The sequence below is a fragment of the Chenopodium album genome, chromosome 21 (assembly GCF_948465745.1).
Source record: "Chenopodium album chromosome 21, dcCheAlbu1.1, whole genome shotgun sequence".
NCBI lineage: Eukaryota > Viridiplantae > Streptophyta > Magnoliopsida > Caryophyllales > Amaranthaceae > Chenopodium > Chenopodium album.
This window is the reverse complement of record NC_137854.1, coordinates 39,862,618-39,873,915: the sequence shown is the minus strand read 5'-3', so window position 1 is coordinate 39,873,915 and position 11,298 is coordinate 39,862,618. Positions and strand designations below refer to the sequence as shown.

Genomic DNA, 11,298 nt, shown 5'->3' with positions numbered 1-11,298 from the left:
CTGCATCTTTTCTCTCGACGAAAACAGGAACAACCAGGAAAACAGTATTGACAATCAGGCTAATGGAATACGTTACAAAGAATCTCCAACTTGACATATATTAATTGAAGGAAATTGATTGTTAGAAGTTTTTCTAACACTAGCTTTCAAAATAAATGAAAAGGCAGATTCCAATGCTAAGAATAAAAACATATTCAGCTATACATTCTTCAAAGTCAAAAAAAAAAAAAAAAAAAAAAAAAAAAAAAAAAACTGGACAGTTACAAGTAACAGAATCAAATTCCAAAACATTGATCATGTGTCAAATCAATGCATGGGAAGCAGCCCCATCAATCACCAGATCAATCTCAATAGAAATCATCGATGTTCAGAGATACAAAGTCAGATGATCACGAAATCAGCATCAGAATTCAAGTTGACAGACAATATTCGAGATTTTGAGCATCGAATCAGAAACTGAATGCGGAACATGAAATCTATATAGCGCATAAATTGCACAAGTAAAAGATAGATAAAACGACGTGGAGCTTATTTTCTCCTTTGTCACAATGCCATGAAAATCAAAGATCAAGAAACTGATATAAAATCAATAAACTCTTGTAACCTTAGGAAAGCAAAAAAAAAAAAAACAAAGAACAATGGTATTGGTGAAAATCTACCCCATGTATTGGTACTCGAAATTATTAAAATTCCTGTCTCTGTGCTACATGACAATAAACTGTTGAAGTTTTTATCTCGAAGTTACTAGAAACGGGGAAGAAGCCCAGAATTCAAAGAGAAGAAGAAAATATTCATCATATGAAAGTAAAAGGGAGGAAGCCCCAAAACCTCCTAAAACATTCAATTTGAATTTTGGTAGTAAAATCAGAAATTAATTCCTCCCTGTATTCTCCCCCCGCCAAATGGAAATAAGTAAAAAAAAAAAAGTAAAAAAACAAAACATCAAGATAATTACCCCATTAGCACGAATTCCTCCGGCTCATGGACAAACCAACCCTTGCAACATCTATTGTACCATTTTCGGATGAATAAATCAATGGCACCAACACCCTATTGTTTCCAATCTCCTCAGCAACCCATCACCGCACAATTATACACAAAACTGCCTGAATGCTTAGTACCAAGCAACTCCCAATTAGGAGCGCCCTCACTAGGCACCCAAGAATTAACCTCGATGATGCCCTCTCCATGTGCCCTTGGTCCACCAATAACAATTAGCCGATCACCACATGCCTTAAAAGCAAGCCCCCAACCATTCATCGAGCCAGCTCTTTCAGGCAATCTCTTCACCGTTGTCCACTCCCTAGTTTGTTTATTGTATTTCTTTACCTCCATGTCAGCATAATCAGCAGCATACAATTCATTATTTACAACAGCTACAAGTGGAGGAGCCTCAGCTGCAGCAGGCATACCATTCCCAGGGGCATCCCCACGGTTTCCAGGGGACATGTCAGGAATCTCCGTCCAAGTTCTTGTGGTAAGATCAAACTCCTCACCACAAGTTAGAACCCTAGCATCATTGCCCCCAATCCCACCAATAACGTAGAATTTTCCGTCCATGAATATACCTGAGCACATTTTTCTTGGTTTAATCATGCTCGGAAGGGTCTCAAACGTCTGAGTCTCTGAATTGTAGAGCTCTGCAGAACTAAGAATGTTGCCCTGAGAATCACAACCACCAGCTAATATAGCAATCGCCCCAAGACTAGCAGACCCGAATAAGCACCTGGGATAGTTCATGCTCATCCCAGATGACCAAGAGTTTGTCAGTATACTGTATTTATAAATCACATGGGCCATCAGGTCTTTCCCGAAGACAAGCAGCTCAGTCCCAACAGCCAAGGACTCTTTATCGGAACACATAAAACATTCGTTGGAATTCATCCTGGGCAGCTGCATCCAGCGGCGACTAGCTGGATCAAAAGCTACCCATTCAAGGAGGCGACAAGAGAAGTAAACCCAATGCTCAATCACATTATGCTGCCACCTCAACTTATAAATCGCACCACTCTTAACCAGAGAGCGAAAGCTCCGGTTCAAAGAGGCAATTGAACCATATTCAGCCCTAGAGCATCGAAGAAGACAATTAATGGTCATGTCACGGCCAATAGAAGTAATCAAGCAATCCATATCAGAACGATCACCACCTTGGCGTTGGTTATTAGAATGACCAACAACCGGAGAACGCGACAACGAAAGCCTATCGAATTGAGCTCTCGAGAGTCCCTCCTCGGTGTCACACACCTTAGTAGTGGCCTCAATGTCACACACCTTAGTAGTGGCCTCGGTGTCACACAACTTAGTGGTCTTCCTCAAACCTCCCTCGCCTTCACGATCACCCTCTAAACGACGTTTGCCACTTGAGATTTCGATCTCCACTTCGACTCCGACTCGACAATTCATGTACCCCCAATTTTTTTCTTGCTCACAAGAGCTCGGTAACACCCTCGAAACCAAGCAAGATCTCCCCTCCAACATGTCTATAACCTAATTCACGCCCCAATAAGGGCAACAAATCAATATAATTATTTCAATCCAATCAAAAACCCAATTCAAATTCCAAACCAATTCAACCCAATCAAATTCAAATCCAAATTCCTCACTTTCTCTCTCCTTGAAATCAAATCAAATCACAACCCCCCAATTAAACACACCTATTCAATCAAATACAGATTCATATCAAAATCAAATAAATAAAACCAAAAACAAATTTATTTTTTTTCCATATTAAATCAAGTTAAGAAAGTATAACAACCCACAAAAAATTAATTAACAATATAAAGATAAAATTAGAAAGCGTACCGATCCGAATCCAATTAACGACGATCCAGAAAGCGCGGAATAATTAAACCAAATGTGCTCTTATTAATTTGCTCCTCAAAAATTCTTCATTTCTTCTCAATTGAATAATCCTGCAACCAAATCAAAAAATTGTATCTTTCAGTCTAGTTCTTGCTTCTATTTCTCCCCCATTTTAATGGGATTAATCAATTAAAAAAAAAACCCAGAAAAACCAATGAAAAAAATCAATTAAAAATTAAAATGACTCAATAGGCAATAAAACAATAACAAATAGATCTCTCAAATTCAGATCAGAAAAAATAAAATCCATTTGAAGAACAGCAATTGGGTTAGATCTGCACACTTTAAGAATAAAATAATAAAAAAAGAGATTAGAAGGAAAGAGACAGGACTTACGAATTGGATTGAGAGAGAAAGAAACAGAGGAATAAGGTTTATTTGATTGGACAAAATAAACAAGAACCCCAGAAAAATTAATTTGGAGCAAATTCAAAATCCAAACAAAAAAAAAAAAAAAAAAAAAAAAAAAACACCCACTTCTCCCTCTTTCTTAAAATTTGATTGGGTCGAATCAAAACCCAAAAAAAAGGAAAAAAAGAACTAAACTTTCTCTCTCTAAGATTCTCTCTCTAAATTTGTATGTATAAAATTTTTTGGTTTTTTGAGGTTGGGCTATCTATCTATCTATCTATGAGTTTAGTTGCAGTTTTATGAGTACTTGGGGTTGGGTATTTTCTGCTGCAACTGCTGTAAATGGAGAGAAGTTTCAGTGAATCAAGAAAACAGAGGAAGAAAGAAAAGGGGGGAGAAGAGAGAGAAAGAGAAGAGAGAGAGAGAGAGAAAGAGTTGGTTAATTTAAGTCGTCCTTTGGATTCTCTCTTCTGCAAAAAAAATGGAAATCATCTCTCTTTCTTTCGTTGTTTCTCTTCCTTCGGCTTTGAGTTTTTTTTGAGGCTCTGTTTGGAAGCACATATCTTTTTAGCATATGGGGTCCCCTTCTCCCCCTTTGCCCTTTTATACCCCTCTCACCCTTGGGTCTCTTCTTCCTAAACTTCCTTCTTTTTTTAACTTTTCATAAATTTTTGGATTTGGAGAATTAGTTAGTCTTATTATGGTAAATTAGGGATTAATTTAGGTTACCTTAATTGGTTTATACTAATGTTTTGATTGTAATAATCAACTAACTTTCGTTTAATGGTAAGACGACACAGTTGTCTTCTGCTGCTATTGCCGAAGCCTCTGTGTCTGCTCGCTGTTGGAACTGAGTGGGTTTAATATTCTTGCTCTCTTTCGTTTAATAGGAAAATGACATTGTTGTGTTCTGATGTCGCCGTTGCCTCTGTATTGTTGGGACTGCGAGAGTTTACTATACTTGCTCTTAATTTGAGACTTTATGTCAATATATTCTTACAATGTCGTTGTTAGCTGTAGTGAGTTGAGGATATTATGGACAAACTGTGGTTTTTATAACGGTATTCTGATTCTCCTATATTATAGGCGTATGAACCTTATTTTCTTACTTTGCTTTCTTTCGAGGCTTTACGTGGGTATGATCTAATACTATCATTGGCTACAGAAGATTTCAGTTAGTTATTATTGAGATAGTGGTATGTAACGGCATTCAGATTCTCCAATGTTATAGGAGTAATGGACCTCAATATCTGGTAAAGGAGGTATGAACGGTTTTTATGCATTTACGTTTAGATCCTAACGATTTTCTACTTTAGATAACTAACATTGGGGTGTTGCTACTAGCCGCCAAATCTATGTGGGTCCTTTTTTTGTGATTACCTGGAACATTTATAAAACTATAATTGAGATGCTGTTAATATTACAAGAACTTCACATACTGTTATAATCTATAATTTTTAACGCAACAACTTTAGTGTGTGTGTGTGTGTATATATATATATGTATATGTATATATATATGCTGAAAACATGAAGTCAGGACATTGCCTTTCAGTCTCAAATCTATTAGGGTTTCTTCTTATTTTTCCATTGACATATACTTTCATAAATCTATAATTGTAAAATAATGTAATTATAACTAAAATTCATATACCGTAAAAAACAATAATTTATGCAGCCACTCGCCACAAAGTTAATGTAAATCGATTTTTGAGTTATATATACAATGTTATCGTATTTAAGAACAAGTTGTAATTAACGGAAAAATTGATGAAGTTGATTGAAATATACATGTGATTGATTTTAATGATAAGCGTCTAACCATTGAACATCTATGATGATTTATCTACTAAAAATTGTGATGATTTAAAAAGCACATGGAACACTCATCAACCCTTTTCCTTTTATTTTAAAAATTAGTAAATAAATAACATTACAAAATATTAATCTTGAAAAAAAAAATAGATAATCATGATCATATCAAATACTAAAATCTTGTTATACAAGTTTTTATATTTTTTGTTATTATTCTCTCTTGAAATTCCATAATTTAGTTTATAATTTACATGCTAAAGGACACAAGACTCAATTATAGAGAGTTCATATGAATACCACTCACTCATCCAATCCTTTGTATAAAGAGAAATTTTAATTTTGTGAAATGAAAATTATTTCAATAAGCCCATGTTCTCTCCACCCTAAAAAGAAAATAAGTTTAGAAAAAATCATTAAGTTTATAGAACAAATACAAAAATGAATTGTAAAAAAATAATTTAAATACAATGTAAATAATTTTTTCAGTAAACAACAAAAATAATTTAAGTTTGGTAAATATCAGGCAAAGAGGATAGAGGCTAAGGGCCTGTTCACTTCAGTGTAATTTCAGTTAATTTCAACTCTAATCTGGTTCAGTTCAGCTCCAATCATTTCAATTCAGTTCAATTCAGCTCCTAATTTCCTTATCTCATAAAATATTAATTTCAGCTCTATTCAGTTTTGTTCAGCTCCAATCTGTTCAATTTAGTTCAGTTCAGCTCAGTTCAGTTAAGTAAATGTCTAATTATTGAATGTATGCACAATACCAACCTTAAGGCCCTTTTCACTTCACCTTAAAAAAATAACATTAAGTAAAAATAATTTTAGTTCAGCAAAAATAATTTCAGTTCAGTAAAAATGGTTTCAATTCAATAAAAATAAGTTTAAAGAAGAAATATAACATGGAATCAGTAAAAAAAAATCCAATTCAGTAAAAATTATTTCAGTTCAATAAGATTAATTTAAGTCAGTAAAAATAATTTAAGTTCAGCAAAAATAATTGTAATAAAAAAAAATTCAGTTCAGAAAAAATAAGGTGAAGTGAACGGGACCTAATAAAGTTCGGTGTCAATTATAATTGATTGTGGTTGATTTTATTCCATAAATATAAATGATATGCATCTTTTTATTTTATTTTATTGTATTTATTAATAAATATTTTAATTGGGCCATTAATTAGTAAAAATTTGGATAGTCTTTTTTTTTTTGTGATTTTGTTTATTCTTTCATCGTGTTGCTTTTTTAGGTCAATCCTTAGGACATGGTTAACAATTAAAGTGATTAATATTTAAATTATAAAATCAGTAGAGCTACAAATGGCTTATTTATGTGGACAAACTACTCTGTCACATCTTCCTTAATATTATAGAAATAGATCCAATATTATCTGCTAGTATGGCATGTACAAAATTACCGAAGCATAGTTAGAAAATAAGTTTAAATTTTAGGAAAATTTTGTGAGAAACAACCTCTACTTTTGCCAACTTAAAACCTTATACTAAATATTTATTAAAAGATAATAAATTACTTTTTGGCAATGACAGTGCAAGTCGGTCACACAACCTTAGGTTATTTTTTTTTTTATTTGCACTCCTATTTTTTTTTCTATACTCCTCCGAGTTTATCTTCTTTTTTGTACTCATAATTGAAGTGAGAATTGAATGAAAAGAACATAGAATTGCTTTAAAAAAAAAAGAAGAAATTCAAAATAAAAAAAAAAATAAAAAAACCCTGGATCACCCCTCTGTTGAACCTATTTGTCCTTCACTAATCCTGGCTTTTGATTTAAATTGGTTCTTGTCTCAAATACCCCCTTTGTTTGCCCAATCTTATGTATCTAAAATTCGCAATAAAAGAATTTTTCTTTCCCTACAATGATTTTGTCTATGGAATAATATGAATAAAATAATGGGTAGCAATCACACTTTATATCTTTGATTATATGCCATGTTTGATTCTTGATTATCATAATAACTATGGATTTGATTTAATTGTAATAGGAGATCCTAACTTTCAACAACACATAATGATAAATTGCAATTAATTAAGAGAAATTACAAAGAATAACATACATTACTTTTGTTGAATTGCGGTTGAATTGAGATGGAAAATACCTTTGGGAATATTTGGATCTTTAGAGTTGAAAGGATATGAAGAGGTGGGTTCTAAATGAATTGAACAATACACAGAAACAAGTTAATAGTCGGGAGTTCTTCTATTCAATCTTTTTCCTTCTTCTTGTTGTTGGATATCTCACACAAGAAATAGGCCAATTCAACTGCCTTTTGTTCCATTTTTCATGGAACTTCTGCTTTTAAAAAAAAGCAAACGGGAAAGCGAACCTCTAATCCCATAGGGGGAGAGTTTTCCCGGGGGCTGAGCCATTCTCGGAAGACTCTGCAAGTGAGATTTTTCGATCACAAGCACAAAACGAGGGTTATTCTAAGGATACAAATGTAATCGTGTATATTCTTGTTTAATATGAGTTCCCATGCTCACTAATTGGATAGTGCCTTCAATATATTCTTGTGGTATCAGAGCCGATTAAAATTACTTATTCCATAATCATATCCTTAAACTCTTTATGTGATAGAACAAATGAGTTGTGAAGAGGTTGTAATTTGCCAAAAAAAATGTTAAGGTTGTTTTTCTCTTTAAAATGTCATTATAAAGGGTAAATTTTGACAAAAATTTTGAAATTTAATTACCTCACGTTTAGTGATATTGTGAAAGAACAACTGTGAATAAATCTTTTAACTCTTTAAGGTAAATGGATTCAGCTAACCTTTTAGTAAAAAATAAATTAAATAGTCGCTTCGTTCCTAATCTCAATGTTAGGATTTATTTGATTCATCTCAATTAGTAGATTATTAATATTCTTTTGTTATTTTTTTTTTACTAATATGCAACTAAATATGGTCATAGTAATGCATTGACAAATGTTTACAATCAAAATGGGAAAAATATTTAGAAACAGAGTGAGTAATATTTATAAAAGCATCTCGTAGCCAAGATTATGTAAGATAAATCTATTCCACATACACTATATATAATTTCTAGTTTTAAGACATTGTTTTTATTTAGTTTTTGTAATTTAATTATTGAATTTCAATAGGAAAAAAAAAGTAGCTTCATCTTTATCTCAATCTCTCAAAACATATAAATTTAAATAACTAATCTTATAGAAATTCAGGATACAAAATCTCACTGCATAGGTTTATCTCTTATGTGTCTCCTATCAGAAACTTTTATGAATTTATATATTACTAAGATAAATCTAAAAAAGTATTATTATATAATTTCTATAATGGTTAAATATGACTAAGTTCTCCCATCTTATAGGGGGTGTGTGAACATTTTAATTATTTGGTAAAGGTGGTATAAAAGGTCAATGATACAAATGATAGTATGATCTAAAATTTCTAATTAACTTCAAAATCTTATTTAATAGTATGTCTTTAGGCTTTAGTATATAATTTGTGAGTAAAAAAATAGTTAATGGTTTATTCTCTCTCAAATTACAAGAAATTAATTAACTTTTGAAAACAAAAAAAATAGACCTAACAATTTGTCATTGAGAATGTGTTTATTGTATTCATACCTATTTTGTTACTAGAAATTTAGGATTTAATGAAGTTTTAATTGAGATTATATTAAAATTAATTTGAGTTAAAATCAATTTCATCTCAATAAATTTTTTTTATACATGTATTAAGATAAGAATGTTGTTACTAGAAATTTAGGCTTTAATGAAGTTTTAACTGAAATTAAAAGATATTTTCTATTAAGGTGCGTACCGTTCTTTTCACCTAAACTTAGCTTATAAAATCTAATTAGCAATAATTTTTACCTTATGTATGTTTACACGTGATTAGACCAAGCTGGCACAATTGTCATATGATTGAAAATATTGCAATACTAAAAAATATGTATATATCAGTAAACAAATAAAGAAGAACAAATATGAAATTCCTCTAAATTATTATTGATCTAAATTCTAAAGTGAAAATTAACACAACTTAAGTAGAATCGAAGAAAAGGAAAGGATGAAGTGCATAAAGAACTTTACAAATATAAATGAAAGGATCCTCTTGTTCATTATACAATAAGTATTTATAAGCCAAGCGAAAAGGAATAAGGAAAGTCAAAATGCAATAGCCTTGAGATCTCTCCCAAGCCCTATGGCGCGAGTATAGTGGAAGCCCTAAAATTGTCCGTTAAAAGCTTGCTTGTTGCTTCCCCTAAACTTTGCCGAACCACTTGGGCAAGATCGCTTGTTTTGGCAAATAGGGTAAAAATCGATGCTATTACAATCTTCAAAGCATCATAAATTCCACATTTCTTGTCGAATATAGGCTTGTGATGACTTATGGTTGGAAAACTCTATCTATGGATCTAATTTCCAACCCAAAAAATCTCCATATCACTACATAATTTTGAACTATGGTAATTCTTTTTTGTTTGATCGAACAAATTTACTTGATCGATTTTCATATGACCAATTTTTTTTTTATTTATTTATTTTTTATATAGTTACCATTCAGTTTGCAAACTATTCAATTTAATAATTTACTTAACATAACTTTATTTTATATGTAAAACTTTTATTGTGAAAGGTTGGTAAAATTTTGAAAGTTAACCATTATGAAAAGATCGATGACATTTTAATATGAATCAATATTCACCATAAGAACTTAATTAAATTAAATTTCAACTCTGGTCACTTTAAAAATTTGAAGTGACGATCTGGATCTACTTGCGAATTGATTTTGGTATTAATATATAAATAGTAATAATATTAAGTATTACTTATTTAGTCCCGGGAAGAAGATTGGTATGTTTAGTAATTTTACATGATTATTAAGAAAAATAAGATAATGAAAAGTAATGATTAGATATCACATATATCAACTATTAAGATATTAATTAAATGTTAGAACTAGAATATTTACGTTGTAATAAGTAAATATTTTTGTAAATAGGAATAGTTGTTTTGGGAAAGCTATATGTACCAAACCGGGAGAAAAGCTCTACCAGTTGAATTATATATATATATCTTTTGCTCTCTATGTAAATGAGAATAGTTGCATTGAAAGTAGGTAGTATTAGGAAAAATGTGTAAAAAAAAAAAAAATGTATTCTAGAAAATAATTGAAACGCAACCAACACAGAGAACCGCCGAAAGGTAACAAATATAACCATTTTGTAAGAACGGATGGAATGTATGAATAAAACGTTTTATACACATTAAAATTTGATAAAAAAAACAACATTAAAGACCATAAATCTGAATAAAATACTCAGTATATACGTATTATTTGGTACTCCATATAATGAATTAAAAGTAAACACAATTAAAATTTGGAGTATTAATCTTTAAGACAATTAAAAGTAAACACAAACTTAATTAATGTCATATTATACTAGTATATTGTACTCCGTATAATGAAATGAATGAAGTGCCAACGTACAACTAGTACATTAGTACATTCATGTAGCTTATATTAATGCTGCGTAAACTTTTCAGGAGTATGAAGGGAAGAGACTTGTGACTGAAATAATTAGCCATCAGTCTACCACAAGTCCACAACAACAATATGTTATTATGATACATACACTTTGCGGCATGCTTTTTGCTTTCTACTATAATTCGGATGTAAATAAGATTTGATCTCAAGTTTTTAATACGGATTAAAAAATTGGACCCATTCCTAGGTATTATGAATGAGCAGTTGAGCACAACCTCAATTTTATTAAGTAGTCAAATGAATAAATCTTGCATTAATAGTTTAGGCAACTTAAATTTCATATTGATTGAACAATTGGACCACTTAGCAAGTACCAACATTTTAATTACTTGCATGACGACCAAATTAACCTAGTTGCTTCCTTAATAATGTGTACTTGTTACGTGAAATGATGAAATCGCTAATTTCTTGAAACAATCTGTTCAAATTAAACTGTGTAACTGAAAAGAGGACCACACAACCCGAGAGTCATAGATTAACAGACATACATTATGTGCTAATGTGCTTGAATCATCAATAAACCTTATTTCTGTTTATAACATAATGTAGAATTAAATGCATTAATATATACATTACCCCTCTAAACTGTAACCGTACCTTTTTTTTTTTTTTTTTTTTTTTGTTGAATGGTCTTAAAATTGCCTTCCCCATTTTTTCTGTTGAAATTAGAGTCACATTTTTCTTGTAGTGAGAACGGGTCTTTTCCAACCCCTCTTAAATTGTTCATTTTTAAATATTATTTT

The 11,298-nt window shown here is 31.2% G+C and overlaps 1 pseudogene across 2 annotated transcripts; it reads right to left on the bottom strand.

The window, feature by feature from the left end:
• Positions 1-644: 644 nt before the first annotated feature.
• Positions 645-3,767, bottom strand: LOC145601468 (F-box/kelch-repeat protein SKIP11 pseudogene; annotated as a pseudogene). 2 transcript variants are annotated; one of them, XR_014104402.1, is made up of 3 exons: positions 3,199-3,767; positions 2,803-2,912; positions 645-2,654 (listed from the first exon to the last, which is right to left on the bottom strand). The product of XR_014104402.1 is annotated as an F-box/kelch-repeat protein SKIP11 pseudogene, transcript variant X1 (transcript). The 2 variants fall into 2 exon arrangements; XR_014104403.1 differs by having other exon boundaries at positions 645-2,487.
• Between the last annotated feature and the right edge of the window lie 7,531 nt (positions 3,768-11,298).